At 40.0% G+C, this 22,402-nt stretch overlaps 1 protein-coding gene across 6 annotated transcripts in view; it reads left to right on the top strand.

Annotated features, from left to right (window-relative positions):
* BEGAIN (brain enriched guanylate kinase associated) overlaps positions 1–22,402 on the top strand; it is a 161,388-nt gene that overhangs the window by 46,405 nt on the left and 92,581 nt on the right. The gene's annotated exons all lie outside the window — the stretch shown is intronic.

Genomic DNA, 22,402 nt, shown 5'->3' on the forward strand with positions numbered 1-22,402 from the left:
GCTATAGAGACAAAAGAAAAGGAATGTGATTGTTCTAGTAAATCTGTTTCGCAGGGATGTCAATTCAGAAAGGATGTTTTACTCACAAACATGTTTTATTGCCAGATGCAGAGCATATTTGATTATATAAATGTTGTAGCCACTTGTCCATTTACTGCAAGAGCTTGCCATTCTATTTAATGAGGAAAGTGGATCAATAATTCATGAAAAAGCTGAAGAAAATATAGGCTTGACTTCAAAGCATCTAATTACTGTGGTTTGTTTCAATACAGCACTGTAACACTGGTGTTCGATTTTTGTTTTATATTGTATACCAGCCAGATAAATCTTGTCTCCTCTGTGTTTAAAATGTTGTCATACTGTACCAGTTTCTCAGCACATCTCCCTGCTTTAAGCAAAAGGAGATGGGTTTTATAACATAAGTTTTCCATCTCATGTCCTAGTGCAAGTCTGCTTTGGGGGATATTGCTTTTGTGTATGTTGTTGAGAAAGAAAAAGAAAGAAGAAAGCATTTTAGCCCTTTTTAATAAATAAATTCAAAATTACTAAAATCTTGTCTATTAACACATTTTCAAAGTGATAGGTAAGAGCTGAACTTTTTACTACCCTTTCAATACTTTATGGAACTTATTTTCTTAATCAAAACCACTGGCTATGATCTTATTTGTTTTTATTGAGCAAGCCCTAATTCCTTCTCTGAACCTGGTAACTCTGGTTAGTGTCAACTGTTGTCCAAGAACAACTTTTTCGTTTCCTTCAGTTTGGAATGGCTATCCTGAGCTATTAGAAATGCAGAAAAGTTCTAGAATTCTAGAAATACTTGGAGAAGAAGTGGCAAATGCAAAAGGACAGAAATTTGACCAAGTATTCCATGAATTCTGGGCTGGAAACAGAATCCTGTCTTTCTTTTGAGTAAAAGGAGGTTAAATCTCTTACAGTGGACTTGAAGACGTCTGAAAGTTTATAATAGAATATATATTTTAAAGCACTTCAGTTGAACATATTTTGTAGTGTCTCATGACAATGAAAGTACTGAAAGAAAAACACTGTGCAACATATTATGGATTTGCATGTATATAAGCACTATAATGTTTAAGCTGTGAGTTTTTCCTGAGTAATTCCTGAGAAAGTGCCTCAGTGCATGGACCTGTGTTTAGTAAAAACTCCAAACAAGACCACCTATGGTATATGCACATTCATGTCATTAATAACTCTCTTAGAAGATGCAAACAAATATATATTTACATGTTTGCTTGATAAGCAGGTGTGCACAAATGCAATACAGTACTTGTAATACTTTCCTGAGCATACTTTGGCCTCTGCTTTTAATAGACAGGCTCTTGCTACATTTGCAATAATGGGCTTCACAGCCCAGGAGAACAAGTGGAATGTGTTGAAAGAAAAAGAAAGAATTTGCTTTGACGAGAATAAATATCCATAAAATTCCATTTTCCTAGCACTGTAATTTTGCAGCTGTCAGCCATACAACAGTCCTTACCTCAGTATTCCTTGAGTACTACATAGATGGAAAAGCCCATACTGCCCCACTGAAGGAAATAGGAGCTTAGCTTGTAACTCCAAAAAGAGAAAGATCAGGCTCTCTCAGGAGTTTGTTAAAGAAATTTTCTGTTAACAGTTCTTATGTGCAGAAGTTAATTCTGACAGATGTTTGTCCCCATCACCCAAGCAGATGCAAAGCCAGTGCAAGGGTTCTCTGTGCTCCTGGGTAGAAGAGAGAGCTGGGCAGGGAGAGATCTGGCAGGACCCAGGGAAGAAGCTGCACTGCTCCATCCAAAACTTTTCCAGGCTCCCTGTCTACAGGCATTCTCTTGGATGCAAACTAAAAGAATCCTCAGCAGTTTAAGGAAACTATCCGCAGTCATTATTTTAAATAGCTGGTGAACTTACAGCCATGAGAGAATTAGATTTTTTTCTAAATTTATCCAAGTCTGGCACCCAGGTAAAACCCAAAATATCCTGTGTTTTAACCACAGGTCATGAAGAGAGATAATCTAAAGCTTGGAAAAGAAAGAAAGGAAAAAAGAGAAAAATGGCAGGCTGGGAGGAAAGAAGTTGGGGTTTTTTGTTTGTTTGTTTGGGGTTTTTTTGCTACATGCAGAAACCAGTGTAACATCATTGAAAAAGCCATTCCTACATAATACTTGAGTTTGTTCTGCCCTGTCTCCTGTGCCCAACTCTTTCCTCACTCTAGTTTTGCTAACAGCTTAGGATATGCCATCCCATATCACCTGGGATGGTGTTTGCCCAAGGACTAGAGGGTGAGCCCACATCAGTTGTGGAGCTGGGGTGCACTGAGGGTACAAGACTCATGTGAAAGAGGGAGGAGAAGGGGGTCTGGAATGAGCAAAAAGGAAACAAACCAAAGCCTTGTTACAGAAACAGGAGAAGAGGAGAAAGGTGGATAACCACAGAACAGTGCAGCCAGGTTGAAAAACGTCAGGGTTAGAGAAATATAGGTTTGCATTCCACAATGCAGTTCAAGAGAAGAAAGTCTTTTAAATATGAAGAATAGGTACATAGAATCACACTTTTCAGAGATGCTGCTGACTGTCCTTGGGAGGCCACAGAGCCAAATATATTAAGAAGGCAGCACTGGAAGTCTTTGGGCACTTTGCACATTCTCCAACCCAGGAGAATGGGGATGCATCTGAGACATCCCCAAGGACTGGGTGGCCAGGCCCATTCAGAGAGAGGGGCAAATGCAGGAGCCTGAAAAATTGATCCACTGGTGACCCATGCTTTCTTCAGCCATAAAATTCACTGAGCCAGGGCAGCACAAGCAAAAGTGCAGCAAACTTAATACATCCCTTAGTGTGACATTCCTTCACTGAGAATCCAGCCAGAAAGATGCAATTCGTCTCACGTAACACAGTAATAATTCCTCTTGCAGACCAAGGAGCTGCTACGACCTGCAATGTCACATGCTGCCCTTTTCAGCAGGGGCTTGCTGTGACAGCGTTATGTGTGGAAGGAGCAGTAGGAAACAGAGGTGGGAGGTTATCAGTATTTAGCCTGACAGAGGGACAACTTCCTCTAGAAGTGGAAACATGCTATTTTATGCTAAAACTTTGACTAGAAGAATCAGTTACTGCAATGAGGTCTTCTCACTGTGGATGATTCTTAGCAGTATATAGTGTTTATTACATCTCAAGGTACCAATACATTAGGCAGAAGTAAGGCTAACTACTAATCACAAACCTCTTGAGGATCTGCATTTATGTAGGTTGGCTGTATATGGTTATACAGACACTTTAAACATTAATTACTTCTGACTCTAACCTTTTAAATACAGCTTTTTTGGATCTGGTTCTTTTTTCATGCCTATAAATAAGGACTGAAAATCTTGGTTAATTAAAGTGAATTTCAAATATACCTATACTATCTTATTTTGACTCAGTAATGTGCTATCTTTGGTGCATATATGCAGGAGAAGCACATGCCTTCCAAGTCTGAGGCTTTATAGATCTGTGTGGCTGGCATACAAAATTGTGAGTCCTCTGGAAACTGCTCCCTTAAGTCAGATTGAATCCATAGCATGGCTAGATGTGCAAATGAAAGACCAGTTCCACTGCAACTCCGGTAAAAACTCCTGGCAGCTTTTTCTTTGCTTCCATTTCATCCTGCTTGAAATACAGGTTATAATATTCAACCTTTCAAGTGAAGATAATGTAAGATTTGGCAGAAGAGACCTCTACATATATTTTGTACAAAAATATTGATCAGAGTCAATACTGGAGAGTATCTCACTCCACAGGAAATACCTCTTAAGGAGACAGATATTGTTCAGTAGAAGCTTTTTCTTTTTTTAAAGACACTCCTAAAATTTCAGTGACAATTCAGAAACTCTATAAATCAATATTCTTAGTTCTAAGCTTTCAAGATCCACAATAGGCTGACCTGTACTCAAAACAGGACACATCATCACCATCAATTGCCAGGCTCATGATGTCTGTAAGGACACCAGCTTTTTACTTTGAGGTGTAATCATGGTATTTCCCAGCTGAGGATTATTTTGTTTTGGTAGCATCAGTAGGGGCACTTTACTAATCATCCAGGGTTCTCCGATAAAAGTGACCTATGTCTCAAGGAACCTGCAAGGCAACATCTTCATTTCACTGTAGTCCTTGTCTCAGAACATATGAAAGCGAAATGATTTGTTTTGCACACACAGCTGGTAGTAAGTCACAGCTTGATCCAAGTCTCTTGAATTCTCAGACTTGGACTTTTCTCAAGCATGTTTGAGTTCATCTGTGGTAAGAAAAGAATATCGGTTTCTTCAAAAGGAACATCAGAGGCACGTGTAGTTCTAGCATAGTTTACTGATAATTTGAATACCTTCCTAAATGCCCACCTGATCATGCTGCCTTCCTTGTGCTTAGTATAAATATAGCCCTCTTCATATGCTAATGAACACACTGCAATTTCCTGCCATCCCCACCTTGTCCTTATTCCTCTCTCAGCCTGTATTTACATTAATTTTACCACGTACTTGAACACAAGGGGAGGATTTTTTTTTCCCAGAAAGTTAACCAACAAACATGGTTTACTTTACCCTAGGTCTGGTCTTCACATCCACAGCTGATACGCTGGGAGCCACTGCCTTGTACAGAAGCAAAATGCCACAGGACAGCAGCAGGGCTGTGCAAGAAGCAGCTCCACCATCTGCTCAGCAGTGTCTTCGGGCTCTAGTTGATGCTGGGATGTGAAACCCCAGCTGAGGACACAAGCAAAGAGATGGAACAGGGCAAGCTCAGAAGAAATACAGCATAGGGAAATGCTAGTGTAAAAGGGCCATGGGCTTGGAGTCACTGGAGGTTGCGGTAAAACACCACTGAGCTGGGCGAATTTGGGGTCCATTTTGAAAGAGGGAGAAGAAAAGGAAAAATATAAGAGAGCTACCTAATGTATATTCAAATAGGTAAAACAGGTTTTCATTTTTTCTTTGTTTTGCAAGCTGTTTTCATCTACCAGGCAGTCCCAGCAGCAGTGACAGCCCTGCAGTGCTGTTTTCAGCACATCTGGTTTGTTCATGCTGCCATCCAAGGTGTGACTGCAGCTAAATCACACATTTCTTTCTCTGCCCAAGATTATAATTTTAAGTTTGGCAATTGTCAAACATAGCAATGGGAGCAATGGACACATATGGATATATTCACAGCCCCCAGGGGAACTATGTCCCTGGAACTAGGATCAGTTGAGGCACAGAGCCATGGTGATCTACCTATACTAGCACCTCTGGGAATTTTGTTAAGGCTTTCAGGGGCACAGTATACTTCTGCAGCCCATCACACTTAATTTCCACTGTTACTATTACCTGTGCTGGTCAGTGAATCCAGAACTACTGCAGCTGAGGCAGGAGGGTTACTGCTATATTGACATACAATGCTGTGTCCGGAGCTGCTGTCTGCTGCTTGGAAGATGACCTAAAAGGTAGTGATGTCAGTATGGAAGGAACCATCTCCAGTCACCCGATGTAACAAGTGTTGTGTTACAGTACCTTTTAGTTCTAGATAGATACTGAATGGAGCAAAAGCAACCAGCAAACAAGAGACATGACACGAGCAGAGGGCAGAACAGATTCAAGTTGAATGAAACCAGGTATAGCTGTGTAAAGTGGCCTGCAGGGACAAGTGGGAGATGAGCAAACAGCTGAGGAGACCAAGGAAATAGGTAGGAGGAGATGAGCCATGCCATCAACCAGGAGCTGCAGTGAGTCATGGGGAAGAGACTGGACCTAAGCAATACCAAGCTTACAAATAATGCTCTGCCTACCCCTTTCTTACAAGGCAAAATGCATCACTGAGCAATACGATGAGCTCCTCATGAAAAAAACAATGAGGGGGGAAAAAAAAGAGAAAGAGAAAAAAGAGGCATTTTGGACAAATAATTAAGAAAAAAATAAATCAAAAAGTCCATTTCTTATAGTGTTTGGATTAGTTCAGAACTTTGTACCATAGGGAGTAGAGCTTAGTTTCTTTTTCTGTTCTTGGGTTCTCCCCCTCCCACCCCCAAAGACACAATGATCCATGATGCTAAGAAAATTCAAAGGTGGGAAAATTGGATGCATCCCCTTTATTGCTAACAGTGAGTAGGCTTCAGTTTATGTAAGCATTTTGACCAAAGCTACAGGGGGATATGTGCCAAACACTGAAAGCAGCAACTTACAAAGCAAATAGTGGCAGCGACTGCAGCAGTAACAAAACAATCTTATAAACTGAAGAGTACTAAGTGCCACACTACAAACCCCAGATGGTCCAAGAGCAGTACAGTTTGTGAACTACACTTGGGTGTGTTCTGTGGTGAAATCAAATAGAATTTGAACCCTTGCTGCTGCTACAGCTCACAGACTGATGAAGGAGGAGATACCTTGGCTGCAACACTCTATTACAGGCTTTTGCAATTTCCAGCTCTGCTGCTGCTGGCCTGGCTTAGGCAATTTAATTTACCAATCAATTCTTGATTTACACACAAGTGATTTTAGAATGCATTCAAATAAAAACTCTGTTATCACCACATTTGATTCAGTGCTCTTTAAAAATCAAAAGCATCCAAAGTATATCAAAACTATTAAGCTTTTCACATTAAAAAAATTGAAAAGGCTGAATTGTCTTAATGTTTTAGTGATGACCTAAAGCCAGCTTAGCATGAAGTACAATGTGCTGAAAAATAGGCAGTAGATAGTGAGCTATAATCATGCTTTTTGGAATTCATGAGTATGAGGGTTGTATAATTCACAGAGCCCTCCGGCAGGATAGCAGGATCAAAAGTGCCTGTATCACAAAATATTCTGAGTTGGAAGGGACACACAAGGATCTGCAAGTCCAGCTTCTAAGTGAATGGCCCCTCCAGGGACTGAACCCACAACCTTGGCATTATTAGCACTGGGCTCTAACCAACTGTGCTGTGTCCTGGGGCCTCTGTATTGCCTTGATAGATTTCTCTCATATGTGTGACCATCCTACTGCTCGTGTGAACTGCACAACTCTTGTTATTCAGCTCTTCCTGGAGCAACAAGATCTACCTCACTAGACATTACACAGTCACTGTTCGCTTCTTGGCCTGTAGTAATGTTTGTACTGGGATAAAAGAGCCTGCATATCACAGGCAGTTATATTCCCTCTTAAAGCATGACTTTCTTTACATATACATTTGCTAAGCTCTGAAAAGCACTGACAAATCTAGTTGTCATCCTAGACTTGCCCAACTGTCACCATGTCAGCAAAACCATAACTGAGAACTTGCATGCAAGAGAGTATACACACACCTCATACGGCAGACTTGCATCTAGGAGGGCAAACAGTGTTTGAGAAGTATGTTGTTGGCAAAGCAGTGGTTAACTGATTCACATGACATATTAGGACTGTACTCACATGACTGCACAAATGCTATTTCAGCTGCTCAGAGCAAAATGCAAATTTCTACCACCTCACCTTGATTTTTCCCATCTTTAAAAAAAGGAGGAGAAAGAGGAGGAGGGTGTCCTAGAACACAAGAGGATCTTCAAACTTTTTCAGGAAACCGCTGAGCTCTTCAGAGAGTCCCTGCTGTTCTATAAAGACCCTCATGTTCACCAGAAACTCTCATGACTCAACAGTTCCAAATTGCTGCCCTCTGCTCAACAAGACCAGTTTCATATCCATGTCAGAGCAAAGGGCCTTAACTTTGAAGTTTCCACACAAAGCAGGTCAAGCAAATGAGCTCATTTTATGTTTCTGTTAGCTGTAGCTGCCATTTAGACAAAAGGGTTGGTTTAAGGAACTGCTCTATTTTTAAGGCATTCCAAGAGCTATAGTGGACTTCCCAGCAATGAATGGCAACTTAATCTTTTCCCTCGACATCCCCCAAGAGCTCATTCTTGCAACAGGCAATTTGAAGAGATAAGCAATCAACACTCCTCTTTTCTGTGCTTTTCTTTTTAAAAAGTGTTAAATCTTTCTGTTGTTATTTAACTCAGGGATGCTGGATTAACAAAGGTATTGCACAAATTAACGGATATTCAATGCTTCACCTGTGCAGAGTAGTCTACTGATAAAAAAAGAAATTCTCTATATATCTGTGTAATTGATCTCACCGCCAAGAAGTCCTACAGATGTAGGTGCTTGGAATTACATTTAAGTAGCACTAAATGCTACTTAAAATCATGGCACATGACTTTAGCTAAGTTTGTAACTTGCCCTTTGAGATATTATTTTCTCCTGTTATGAATCCTATCTCTGTCCTGTACCAAGGAAATAGTATTTCCAGGGAGTTAGTCAGAAACAGTCCAGATCAAGGTGTACCCAGTACATTCCAAGATTTAAAGCAGATCTATGAGTGGATAAAAAATAAATATTTTGCAGCTCTGCCCAATATTCTTAACAATTCAGTGGGGAATTATTAACAAGGTACATTCACAGACAGAGTCACATCCTTAATGATGAGGCAAGTGCTGCCTTCTACATGAAAATAGAGATTTTGTAGACTGCATACAAACTATCTACAACACGGAAACAGTTCTGTTTGAATTAAAAATAAATGGTATACTTATTTTTACTCTCAGCTTGTGAACAGAAATGATGCTTTTGTTTATATTTGCATTCTGAATTAGATTGATAAGAGACCAACAAATAAAGAAGGAAAGATTGAGTCAAATACTCTGAAGAGTGGATAAAAATGAGAACCACAGCAAACTAGCCCAAAGCAATGCAAGTAAAGTGATGAAAGACGGAACAGCAATAATATTTAAGCAATTACTTGGAAAGCAATAGCACAGCTCAACACACAGAAAGTTTTGATTGTCCCAGTCACAAAAAACACAGAAAGAAGTTTTTACACAAGCCCAAACAGGCTTTCAGTCCTACTCCTTTCAGTGCTGAATTCATAGACAGGCTTTTGGTAAAAGTGGTGCATGACTGACCTGGCTTATTTCTGTCCAAATATGCACAGCAGCTGGTCCTAGTACCCCTGTTTTGCCATCTTCTCTCAGCCCTGCAAACACCGCGTCGGGCAGAGCCACGTGGGGAAGGAAACACCTGCTTTCTGAACCCACATCAGCAGCATGACCCTGCCAAGTCTGAGCCTCAGCAGTTCCACTTCATTTCTCAGCCTTCACAAGCCTTTAGCAAAGCAAAAATTTCCTGGCTTGTCCCTGTCCTTACTGTACCAATGTCACCAAGCACAATGGACATGAGAGGCAGGCTTCCAAGTAGATTTTCAACCCACACTTCAAAATGTAGTCTAGAATATCCCAGTTATCTTTGCTCTGGAGCCCCCAGATACCTGACAAGCTTTCAGAGGTGCCCAAGTAAAGTGGACTGGTGGAAGTAATGTGAATGTTGGAATTTGCTATTTTCTCATTTGTGGAAGACAAAGCAGTACCCTTGTTCTTCAGCTGGAACTGCTGTGATAGTGCTGGAGACCCCTTCCTAAAATGACATTCCTAGTCGTGGAGTCTCTTGAAGCACTTTTTTTTGTTTCTTTCATCCTGCTTTATTTCTTCACAAGATGATGACAGTGTCTTTACATCAAATGTTCTTTATTAAACTCTTTCACTACTGAAGGGACCAAGAGCAGGAACCCTTTAGGAATTTACACAGTCGTCCCAATTCCATGTGAAAGAAAGACCAAATTCAAGAGTCTTGGCTTTCCACAAAGAAGGTTAGTTAGCCCTTTGTATAATAAAAGGGGTAGCTCTGGCAACAGACCATATGGGCAGGAGAGGGAAGAAATGAGTCATAGATAGAGGAGACTGACATGACTTTCTTTGGGCCAAATTTAGCTGACCTATACTGCTTGGTAACAAAGCAACCTACCTCCCTCCCCGCCCCACTTCCCTCCTTCTCAATCTACAAGGAAATCACAACCTAAATGTAATGATTTTTTTTCTGAGAAATTAAAAATACATGAAATTATAGCACTAAACCTGTCCTTTGCTAACAAATGTCAATTTAGAGAAGTAAAGCTGTCTTATCTATTGGATATTATGCAAAAAGTTCTAGATAATGGGTAACTTCTGACAAGACAAAACATCTTTTCTCTTCACCTTGGCAAAGCTGCTGATGCAGATTTTTACAGTAACTGTAGAATTCAACTTGCTTTCCTTTAACTGTGTTATGCTTTCTAAATTGACAAAGCCTCAGCAGATTCCGTTACTAGAACTGATGGGTTTCACTTGCTGTGAGCTTCTGGAGGGTTTTCTTTACAAACCAGAACTGAATATCATCTAAATGTAAAAGAAAAAACCTCCAAGAGAAATGTCCTGTTAATTCCAGCACACAGTGCACTTGGAGCCATTTAAGAAAAACAGCTAACCTAGAAAATGCTATTCTAGCCAATTTTACTTAATATACTTTGCTTTTAAGAACATTTATTTTCATCTAAAAGCATTCTTTTTCAATGAAGTGATAACTCTCCCATGGTCCACTGTGGAAAACAACTTTCATTATAACCTAAGAATGTGTAACAAATAAGCTTCAGCAGCTACATTTTATTTGGACTCAAGAAATGTGGAAGGTTTGAGCTACAATTTCAATAGTAAAATTTTAATGAATGATTTTCAGTAACACAACGTGGAATGGACTTCTCAATTGTGGCTTTGCAGTTGCTTTGCATTCTCATGTCCATCCCCTGAAGAGAACTCCAAATCCTATTGCACAGTAAAACCAAAGTTTACTAGGATTTTCATCTCAAGGTTCCTGTAGCACTAAACTACTAATTATCATGGCAGGCAGAGCAGACAGTTCTGATTAAATTGCCAGCCTGGATTTGTAGACCATCCCATCTCCTTATTCATCATCTCTATATGCACAATATTGGGAAACATCTTAAGATATAAATAGGCATAGATATGGTTGCATGCTGAATTCTAAGTAACTGAATGAATCCATTACTGCATCCTTGGAGGACTCCAATTTTTTCCCAGAACTACAGCTCCTTTTTTGAGTGTTATCTACCTCATTATGCATAGATTAGTTACATTACATATTGGTTTGCACAGACCACACAGAAGCTGAAAACAGTTTGCAGAGAGATTAATGTAATTGGAGACTCAAGAAAATAACATATTCTTTTATCTAAAAGGCAATGTTATTTATACTTTTTTACATTCATATGAAGAACAAAGCACTCACATTATACTCCTGTCACTCATATCTAAAGTGTTGCCTGCTACAAATCTGCGTTCATTGGACCCATAGCTGGTGTACACCATGGATTCATGGCACAAATTGTTTCCTTATACCTTTGTTATGAGCCACTGAACTGGAGACTACTTAACTGCAACTTTGACAATGTCATAAGACATTGTCATTTACAGCAGAATCAGTAAAATGAACAAAAATTGTTATCCCTTTACTAGTGGAAGTTCTTTTGTAGAAAACTACATTTTCTATTCTTACCCTGACTGTTTTCTTCCACACTAGAAATTAGGGTGCTGGCTTGCAGAGTCATTGCCAAATCTAAGGGCAATTATGCAACGGAAAGAGGAAGAATGAAAGGTCAGAGATTGTACGTCTGCTTGAAATGCAGGTGGTGAAGGTGCTGCCATTACTGAATTGAAAATATGGAGTGTGGTCCAAAGTTTGAAGCCTTTGATGGTCTTACTCTGCAGACACATGTTGCAGACACAGTCATTAGGATGCTCTCTGAAGCACTGTCAAAGTTCAAAGGATTTCCTTTTTTTTTTTCTTTTTTTGAGCACTAAGTCACAAAGTTCTGTCTCCTCAGGGAACACTTGCCACCCTTTCTAGAGTAATGAAGAGTTTCAGTTAGAAGCTGGCAATCTTTCATGGGCAATGTGTCAGACTGTATTTTTTGTTCCTAATTTAGTTTAAAGATGTTAGTAGACAACATTAAGAGGCTGGGAGTCACTGCCTCTCACAGATGCTTCTATCAAGATGCTGTGGATCCCGAATTGCAGCCCTGTGCTGACCCTGTCAGATGAGCAGAAATCCCGTGATGTCTGCAGACCACTGGGAGCCCTTCAGAAGGAGAATTTTATAAATGTGCAGAATATTGTTTCTATATTTTTTTTCCCCTGACTCATTCATTCTGCATCACTTGACATTTTAACATATTGCCATATTAACCACCAAAAGTCTGATCTATGAGCATGACTTCAAATGTGTATTTACGAGAGCAGCGATGCAGTGGCATATGGACCTCCAGCTGGTGAGAAGTAGGAATGATACTTTGTAGAGTTTGAGTCACTAAGTAAATTAAAAAAAAAAGAAAAATACCATCTCTACAGTTAAAAAGTTAGAGAGAAAAGCTTGGCTTCTTGGAACTGGAGTAGTTTGAAAGGACAACTGCAACAAGGCCAGTACTAGAAAGCACAAAATCTGAAGGCATTAAATAAACTAGAAGCTATGTTGTTTATTATAAGAGGTATATGAAAACAGAATGTTTCCTGCTAAGGCTGTAAGAAATAGTACCACAGGGGGAGTGATGTGAGACAGAAGAGTGACGACAGTCTGTTCCTCTTGAACAGGAGGAATAAAAATCACTTTGAGAGTGAGGGTGACACTGGAGGAAGTGTCTTTTTATTGAGGTCATAACCACCTACAATCAAATGCAAAAGCCTCCAGCCTTTCTCCCCACCTCTTGTGTGTTTTTCTCAGGTGTTTGCCACTCATCTGCCTTCCCTCCCCAGATGGTGACTTGGGTCTGCAGAATACCGGCTTCTGGTGTTTCCCACCCCAGCAGTTTTTAAGAGATTAATCTCTTATTTAAGCCACCAAAGCTTGAGTCCTCCCGGGAAGTAGTTTGTTCCTTCTCATCTTGCTTTCTACCCTCAGACTGTTATTTTTCCCCACTGTTACTCTGGGAACAGTTGAAAACTCTTTACCTAAGGATATGTAAGAAAGATTAATTTTCATCTCACTTCAGAGAATGAGGTTCACTGTTATGCTCTAATGCCAGTCTAGTTCATCAGCCTTTTCACTTTACCTATTTCCCTTAGAAGTCCAGACGAGGAGAAACCCAGGTTTCATAGGACGGTTCTGCAATCTCTGTCCACAGTGCTGCCAACTGTTGCTCTCCTCTCACCTGCCCTCCCTTTCCAGCCCCACTGATTCAGGAGTGGTTCCTGTGGCTTTTGCACAGAGACTCAATAAAAGGGAGTCTCCTGCAGCTCCATCAATGCAGCTGCTAAGCAGAAGCTGTCTTTCAATAACTGGGACCTTTTTCTAGAATGTAGTAAACAGAAAAAAAAAAAGGCGATTTGGTAAGGGGAAAGATTAATAGATAAACATTTTTTGTAATGCAGGAGGAAGATATAGAAGGAAAGGCATGTGCCTTCAAAAAAATGGAATATTGTCTGGGGACTATTAAATAACAATATAACTAATTACCTAGATAATTATCCTCGTGCTGGAGCACCAAACAGCTGAAATACAGAAGCTGCTGAAAGCACTTACTATAGTAAATTACTGAAATGGTTCTCATGGTTTATTCTGCTGAATTAGGGTACTAAAAGAAGCGTGTTACATTATTTCTCTATTGACTCTTCCTCACGTGATTGTTTATTATTAGATTCGTAAGTACACATCAGACAGGAAGGTCAAATAACTAATGGTTCTCACCAGCTTTACCACATTACTGGTACTGCAAAGGTAGATACATTGTTTACCTGCATAATAAGAGTGATGTGAGTGATCATTAGAGTACTTGACTATCAGTCAGATAAAAAAACCCCTCTAGAGCAGCATGCAAAGCACGCACATTGTAAATGTCTTATTGGAGTTGTAATGTAAAGGAAATAAAAAGCATGCCTTTTTTGCCTACTCTTCTCTGAACAAAGAGCAGAAACTCAGGAGAGAGAAAGAGAAACGTGAAATCATTGCTTGCGCTGTGTAGGTTTGTTTGACCAACGAAGGAACATTTACACTTCTAGATGTCAGCCATGTCTCAGAAATCCTCTGTGGCTCCTGCAAGTATTGCTGCCCTCTTAAAGGCGAGGCTGAGAATGGTTAAGTGACTTCTCCAAGTTCTTTGAGGGGCTTCTGTCAAAGCCAAGAGAGCACATGCACAGTTTTTTGCAATAAGACAAAGAGGGCAGAGAACATAGAGCAAGGGAACAAAGTTCCTGCTCCAGAAACAGAATAACCCTTTCTGAAATTAGTAGTTTCAATCTGTCAGTGAGCAGGGACAAGCTCCAGAGCAAAACATCCCTCAGCCAAGTCAAAATGCTCATGGGTATTGGTTACTTCTTTCCTGTCTCACAAATTATTTCTAAATTAATTTGTGACTGTTTTTCTCCCCATTTCCACTCTGCGGGAGGAAGGATCTAGACACAAAGACTTGTTCTTGACTTGTCCTCAAACAAATAATCCCCACAAAATCAGTGCTACTCATTACACAAATACAGGCTCTTAACATCACTTAGGGATACTGGATAAGCACTGCTGCATACATTCTTACAAGAAAAGTACTACCAGCAGTATATTTAAGAGCTAAATTCGCCACCAGTGGGAACGGACTCAACTACATTCAAATCAAAACAGTTACTGCAGTTTCTACAGCTAACATCTTTGATTTATTCTGATGCTTTCCTGTGCATTAAAAAAGGTCAACCAATAAGGAATAAAAAACAGTGTGAGATGAAGGCAATTAACATGACTTCAGTTTCAATAGTGGGTTCCCCCCCCCTCCTGACATCTCTCAACTTCAGAGAGAGAAGCCCAATTGTAGCTACCATTTCTATGGTAGAAATGGTAATTTCCGTTGTGTAGCATCACAGTACTGGGGCCTCTGCTCGATCCTTCTCCCCATTTTGTGCAGGCAGCAGCAGGAGAATTTTCCTTTGATTTATTCTTCTAATAGCTTCAGCGATGTCAGAATATTAAAACTGCCTATTATCTAAAGGTTGCTTTGCAAATTCACTTTAAATGAAAATGTAACTTTTCAGTCATTAATGCAATGAAAGAGGTTGTGGTTAAAGGAGGAGATGGATGGTTTGGAAGCTTATCCATTACATTCAAAAGCGAATTATCAGTGAGAGAATCTAGGTGAAACAGTCAGCAGGAGAAATGAAAAGACAGATTGAGGTATCAATCAAAGAGACTTTCAGATCCTTTTCTTCTTTCAGGGACCGCTAAAGTAGGCATCTAGAGGGATGTAACAAAGCAAAGAGAGTCTTCTCTCATGTGGGAAAACCTGAGGCATTTTTGCTGCTCAGCCACTGGGGTCAATGCATCCTGTGCCCCAGGCATGAGGGGCACAGTAGTGGATGTTGGCAGAAACCTTCAGCTGCCATAGGGTACAACACACCAACTCCTTACAAGTCCAAAAAACAGTGGTTAAAGAAACCAAGAGGGTTGTTTAGTAAGAAGGAACTTTGTACCCAAGTTGGAAGCATCCTTGCAGGAAAATTCTTGAAACAGACAAGTTTGGGAAATGTACTTTATTCTCAAAACCAAAAAAAAAATGCAAATAGATACTGCAAATATCTTGGAGGTGATTTAAGATTCCAAAGACTGTATGGATCTGACCTTTAATGTTTTCAGGCCTCATTTTTTTGTCTGTAAATAGGGATGTTAGATAGCTCTTTTCCAGCTTAAAAGGACAAAATGAATTAAGCATATAGAAAACTATGAGGCATCTCCATCAAATGGTTATCTAATTCAAATTTAGCAGTTGCAGGTAGGACAAGAAAGTTTATTGATTAGTATGACACTGGAGGAAGATTCAAATCTGCAGATGAGTCATAGCATAATGAGTTAATATTTGCTATTTGATTCTACGTCATTAAAAGCTCATGAGTTACTTCAGTCTTCATTAGATAAATACAGTATTGCAGTAGTTTCTGTGTAGTTCTTCACATTTGACTTGGAAAGACAGAGTGCCTTTTGATCCTTGTGTCTTTTACTTCCATTCTCAAAAGTACTCTTTGGACTCTAAGTTCTGCATTATGAACTACATTCTTGATATGGATCTCCCATATTTAGGTGCTCTGATTGTTCAAAAGACTCTCCAGCTGGGTAGCAAGACTATTTGAGTGCTAATACAGTGATTGTAAAGAATGGGACATCAGTTCCCATTTTAGAACATAAATCTTGGCAAGTTTGAATGGAATGTATTCAAATGGGAACAAATGGACATTTTAAGCATGTAATTTAAAACAAAACATTCAGCACTTCCATGAAAAAGCTCAGCAACTGCAGCTCCCCTAGCACAGCATCTAAGAGCCTACGAGTGACAATTCCAAGCCCACAGCCAACAAGCAGCACATGAGAGCACCTGGCCACAGTTTTCAGCAACAGGAACCCTGCACTCCAGATCCATTTTCTGTAGTTGCAGCTTTCAGCTAAGGCACTCACCTTCCTTCCTTATCTATGGCTCCCAGAGGGACAATTCTAGCTCCTTATGGTTACCAAGAGGGAAAAAGTCCCAGTTCTGGGGACATATCATCCAATCATCCAGAAGGTTAAGTCAAACATCCTAGAAAAAAAGCACAGAGGTAAATATATCAGGCTTGGATACATCGTACATATATCCACGTGCTTATAGACACATCCATTTCCAACTGCCATGGAGTCTTTCTAAAATGCACTTTGAAAAGTTCTTCCTAAAAATCATGCTAAGGCAGAGAGCTGCTTACACTCTGCAATACTAGCAGTAAGCTTTATCTTTCCAACTGACAGTATAAAAAAAGATTGAAAAAAAATCTACGTGGGGTTGAAAAAAGTGACTTGCAGATCAGGCTGCTTTTCCTCAGAAGCGAGCACCTTGTCTGCTTGTGGCATTTTGCTCTAGCAGAGAAGGTGTCGTGCATCAAATTAAAAAGATATCGAAGGAGACAAGACTGGAATGAGAATGAATAAATGCTGCAGCTGCACTGGGAAGAACTATAAAGCACGCAGCTGGGAGAATTACTGTCTTCTGACCGCTCCTGCAGTACACCAGTAATGATACTAAAGCACAAGAACAAAACTGGATTGTCTACTGCATGTTAGAGACATGCCTCCTCCTTAATCCTGTGTAGTTGTTTTGAGTTCAGTGAAGAAATGTTACTTTAACCAAAAAGCATGTCCAACCTTTCACTATGCAGCAACTATTAAAGAAACTGAAAGGACAAGCATATAGTGATTTTTTTTCTGATTCCCATTCCAGTAGTGCTACCATCAACATCTGGATAGTCAGATCCCAGCAACCACCTGCTACACACTGAGAGGATTAGATGACCTTTAAAGGTCCCTTCACATCCAAACTTTTCTAATATTCTAGGTCTACACATAAAGTTAAGCAAGAATTAGTCCACTAAAGCTTTCCACTAGAAATTGCAAGGCAGCCCTGAAAGTCTGCAGTTCTCTACTACATTCAGTGCTTTGCTACCAAATCCTCTCTTCCCTTCACTAGTTTTCACTCATGATTTTCCTAACAGTTGAAAATTTTGTGGGACCAATGGTTTTGGTTTTCTTTAAATATAATATTTTTTCTTGGTCTGCATTTTGGTCAGATTTAATTCTGCTTTTTGCAATGGTCTGAGACCAGACGATAGGGGAGAGGAAGGGTAATAGACACTGATTAGAGAGGTTATGAAATTTCCATCCTTGAAAATATTCAGAATTTGACCGGACAAGGCCCCAGGTATCCTGATCTGACTGAATCTGCTTTGAACAAGAGGTTTGACCATAGGACCTTCAGAAGCACATTCCTACCTAATTTCTTCTATGATTCTATCTACTCCCAATCTAGGTCCTTTATACACTGGGATTCCTATTGGAGGGAATGGGAGTTTAAAGGGCAACATCAACTGCAGATGTATTTAATATCAGTCTTTTTTTTACTTTTACATGGTTCAATATAAGCACAGAATTCCTTAAATTTCACCCCTCTGACAGATGCCATCCAGCAGAGTAATTTCTGATAAATATTGAGCTCAAGCAGTTATAATTATATGGCTTTGCAACTCTATTTCATTTAAAGAAAAGCATTTACCAGAAAGAGACAAAGTGTTTCTATGCAGAAATGACTGTGTCAAGTTCCTTATTTTCCATTAGGAATTTTGAAGTTGTGGGCAGAGGTAGGCAGACATGAACATACATACACACACACTCTCACTTATGCTGTGCAGATATATATTATCATATTTGTGCTTGTAGCCATGGTCAGTTAGGTGACTGATTCCATGTCTGCACATACCAGTATTAGATTTCTGTGTATCCTTATGGTCATGCATGAAACATGGTGTGGTGTTTTACCTGATGAAGTTCCTCCTCATCAGTGTAGAGACAAAGAGCCACAAATCTGACATTGGTAATTTAACTAGAGCCCTATTGAAATTAATGCAATGTAAGAATATGGTTGAGAGTCAGAGTACAAACCTGGTAAAAAAATACCAAAACAGCTAAGAAAAGTTTTAATCATTCAAACATCAGAACACGTGTTGCTTAACAAAACCAATTACATAAAGTTGTAACACAGTTGAATGAAGTCTGTTTGAATGTATTCTGGTAGGACTCAATACTTCTATTGCACTCTACACTGAGTATCACAGTAACTGAAGAGATTTGCAGGGAGAGCAGACCACTTTTTGGCCACTGGTTTGCTGGCCAAAACCACTGTCCAGTTGTTGTTCAGAGCAGAGGCAAAGCAAAAAGTAGTGGGAAGGTCAGATGAATACTGACTGTGGGGCAGCATTCTCCCATAGCAGAAGGTCTTGACAAACAAAGAACTTGTCTGGCTCCAGGAAAGTGTTCATAATTGGGATGAACTGAATGAAGTAAATGAATGGTCTCAGAGAGCACACAAAAATCTTTTCCAGGATTGTAGAAAACCAAAGAGAGGTGGGTGAATGCATGTACAAGTTATTTTCATAAAATTATTTAGGTTGGAAAAGACCCTTAAGGTTGAGGCCAATCATAAACCAAACACTGCCAAGTCTACCACTAAACCATGTCCGTAAGTACCACCACCTAACCTCTTCTAAATATCTCCAGGGATAGTGACTCAATCAATTCTCTGAGAAGCTTGTTCCAGTGCTTGACACACCTTTCATCCACCTTATACTAAATAATTAAAAAGTAATAAATTTAGAATTATTTAGAAAAATATTTATGAATATTTTCTGGATCGAATACCTGATCCTTGAGGAAAGATGCCAAGAGACTTCATCCACAGCTGCAGCTGTGGGAAAGAAGGTGCTTGAGATAAAAAGATGGAGTATGGGGGTCAGCATTTGTCCAGGATAATGGGATATATTGTCTGACCCAATTTGAGGGCTGCTTTCTTATCCGCAGACTAGATCTGAGGAGCTTTACAGAAAACAGCAGGGAACAGAGCAGAGAACATATGATAGGAACAAACTTGGAGCCTCAGAAGAAAGGCTGTTCCAGTCAGACAATTTGGAGAGCGACCTACTCCCTGTCCCTCTATACCAGCCAAGGATAGGAAATGGTCATAATGGTAAATGTCCAAGAAGCTTCTGAAAGTTAGAAGTTCCCCTAGCTCCTGCTTACCACGGTGCCTCACAAGAATCCTCCTTTCCCATCACTAACCCTACCATCTCTCCCAGTCCACTCCCATAATACTTCCCAATCTCTAAGCAAACCTCCTCACGATGCACTTACATGGGAGAAGAAAAAACACTCCCTTTGAGAGCCACTGCCCAAGGGAAAGCGATTTTCCAGCTGCGACAAAAGTGTAGCTGCTGTTCCCAAAGAGGCAGGTAAGCCAGGCCCCACATTTCCTGTGAACATACAGAAGACCTTTCTCAGAGACTAAATGGGACAGAGTTGTGGAAGTCACTTGTATAAAACACATCAGGGTCTGCAGCTCAGCCCATTACACAGCACTAAGACTCGCTGAAATGACAGCTTGTACTGACCTGTATGGAACAATTTTTCTTGAACACAATTACTCAACAGGAAGCACAGAGTATAATTAATGTTCATGTGGAACTCCATCTTGACTTAGGTGATCTAGTACTTCCAAATAAGGTGGTTACTGTTGATTAATTTTTGTTCTTTCATTTATGAGAGTGGATAGTCTGGATTTTCTCCAATTAGTTAAATAAACATCAAACACTTCTAAACACCAAACCTGAAAATGTCTAAATGGTGCAGTAATAGGTGTGCTGCAAATACATAGATTAGCTACAGCACAGAGCAAGGGAGAAAATTAACTGATGTGTGATATGCCATTGTATAAAATTGTTTTTTGCTTGAAACTGAACAGTGGCATTTATCATATTAACACAGACACCTTTTCCAATCATCTCTGCTAGTGCTGCTGAGGCACTGCCATTACTATTGGTAAATAGATGACAGTCATGTTTTATGAAAGGATGTGAAAGGTGTGGTTTCAGGCACAGTTTTTAACTGTCTGACAGTGAAAAATAAAATAACTATTAAAAACAAACAAACAAACAAAACCACTACCAAGCTGTACACACCCATCCAATACAGAACAGATTATTACTTGTAGTACATGGTGTTTCTTCAAGTTCAAGCATACCTCAGAACCCATTGCTTGTATTCCAACACCCTGCTGTACAGATAAGAACCGTGCCAACAGGGCAATAAAGTAGCCTGTGCAAAGTGAAAAATGATTAAACATGATGAACTGGATGCACTGCCTCATCAACAGGTCTTCCAGTACAGTGTAATCAGTTTATCCCTCCCTGTGCCTTCTTACCCTCTCCTCACTATAAGCTTTTCATGTGAATTTCAGTTTTTAAGAAGCAACTCTTTGGAAAGTCAGAGGCTTAAATCCCTTTCTAGAAAGATCTATATTGATTCAGTATTGTGAGGAAATCTTAAAAATCCCTACTCAAGATCCCATAAGCCCAGATAGCATATTTCAGGCTGATTTGGAGGAGACAAGGCTTCAGTTTGAATTTCATTTAATGATGATTCTTTTCCACATTTTGACCTCACAAAAATACTATTTCACCAACACGCAAAGCTGACCATTATCAGCCTGTGAATACCTCAGTACTGGGCTCAACCTACAAGAGGAAAGAAGGTTACTTGGCTGTAGCACTATAAAAACACCTGCCAGAGTACAAGTGGGCTATCAAAAACAAACCTTAATGGCGATCAGAGAGCAGCCTGGAAAAAAAAAAAATCACTGGAACCACTGGGAAGGAGAGTAGTGTAACTGAGCCTGCTTGGAGCAGACAAGTACAGCTATCCACTGCCAGAAGTTTGAATCTACTCTGGAGGACTTCACTTGACCAGCAAAGGCAGAGAACTTAACACTAGCAAAGAAGGTCACAACACCAAAAATCTATTTGAGATTATTTTGTGCAGCTCATGAGAATACATGAGAAGATCAAAGGTTTTTCTTAGGACTGGAAGGGATTAAGTCACACAGAAATTATCTGCAAGGTAGAAAAAAAAAAGATAACTAAATCTCAGAGACTCCTTATCAGCTCCCCAGCCAAGATGTATTACTTGAATGAAAAATGCTACAAATGACATCAAAATACAAATCTTGCAGTGATTTGGCATTTACAACACCTATGTTTCTGCCACAGAGCAGGCTTCTTCCACGGAACCACCTTAGCTTAATTCAAGTGATGGAATCTTCTCTTCTGGGGGAACATGCAGACTTTTTATGCAGGAAACATGTTATTGTTTCAGAGCCACGATTTCTCCTGAAACCCTTTTAATTTCACAGCCACCTCCCTAGGCCTTGCCTGCAAAGCATGGCAAAACCATGGACACCTGGGGCAAGGGGCACTCCATCATTGCACAGAGAGTTCAGGGACAGGAAGATCTCAGCTCTGACAGCAGGCTTTGAGCCTGGCTCTCTTTGGCTCAGTGCTCACATCTTTACTTTGAGAAACGATGGATTTAAAAACCTCATCGCATTGTTGCTGTGGTGATAAAGGTGCTCCAGCAAATGAACACACCGTTCTTTTGGAGAACACAGGGAGCAGGGTGCCAACAGCAGCAATCAGCACGTCGTGTTTAAAAAACTACCAAAATAACTGTTCAGTCTTTACTGAAATTATGAAATTGCTTTATTGACAAGAGCAAAAAACACCAGGAGTTTAAATAGAAGAGATTGGTCTTCCAGACAGAAACAAAGTAGAAGTGCTCTCTCCTCACCTCAAGTAGCTATTGGTCAGGCCCTTACACCAGTGCCCTATCCTGAGCTCAGTCCCCTCTAACCTCACCCCTGAGGTGTTAGAGTGCTGTTACGCTTTTTCCTTACATTTCCCTCAGTTGGATTTCTACAACTCCTTTTTCTTGGAGCCAAGTCTCGCAAATCAGTATACGTAACTGACTTAAGGCAACACTGGTAGGAGGACAAAGGAGAAGAAAACACCAACCTCCAAATTCAACTAGCAGGAGATTCCTTCTTAAACTCCACTTATTCCCAAGTAATTTTTCTGACTACCTCCTCACCCTCCCTCCTCCCCCCATCTTGTTCTTCATAAGTAGACAGAAGGTAT

This window comes from Corapipo altera, unplaced genomic scaffold, assembly GCF_003945725.1.
Source record: "Corapipo altera isolate COAL_440 unplaced genomic scaffold, ASM394572v1 23, whole genome shotgun sequence".
Classification (NCBI taxonomy): domain Eukaryota; kingdom Metazoa; phylum Chordata; class Aves; order Passeriformes; family Pipridae; genus Corapipo; species Corapipo altera.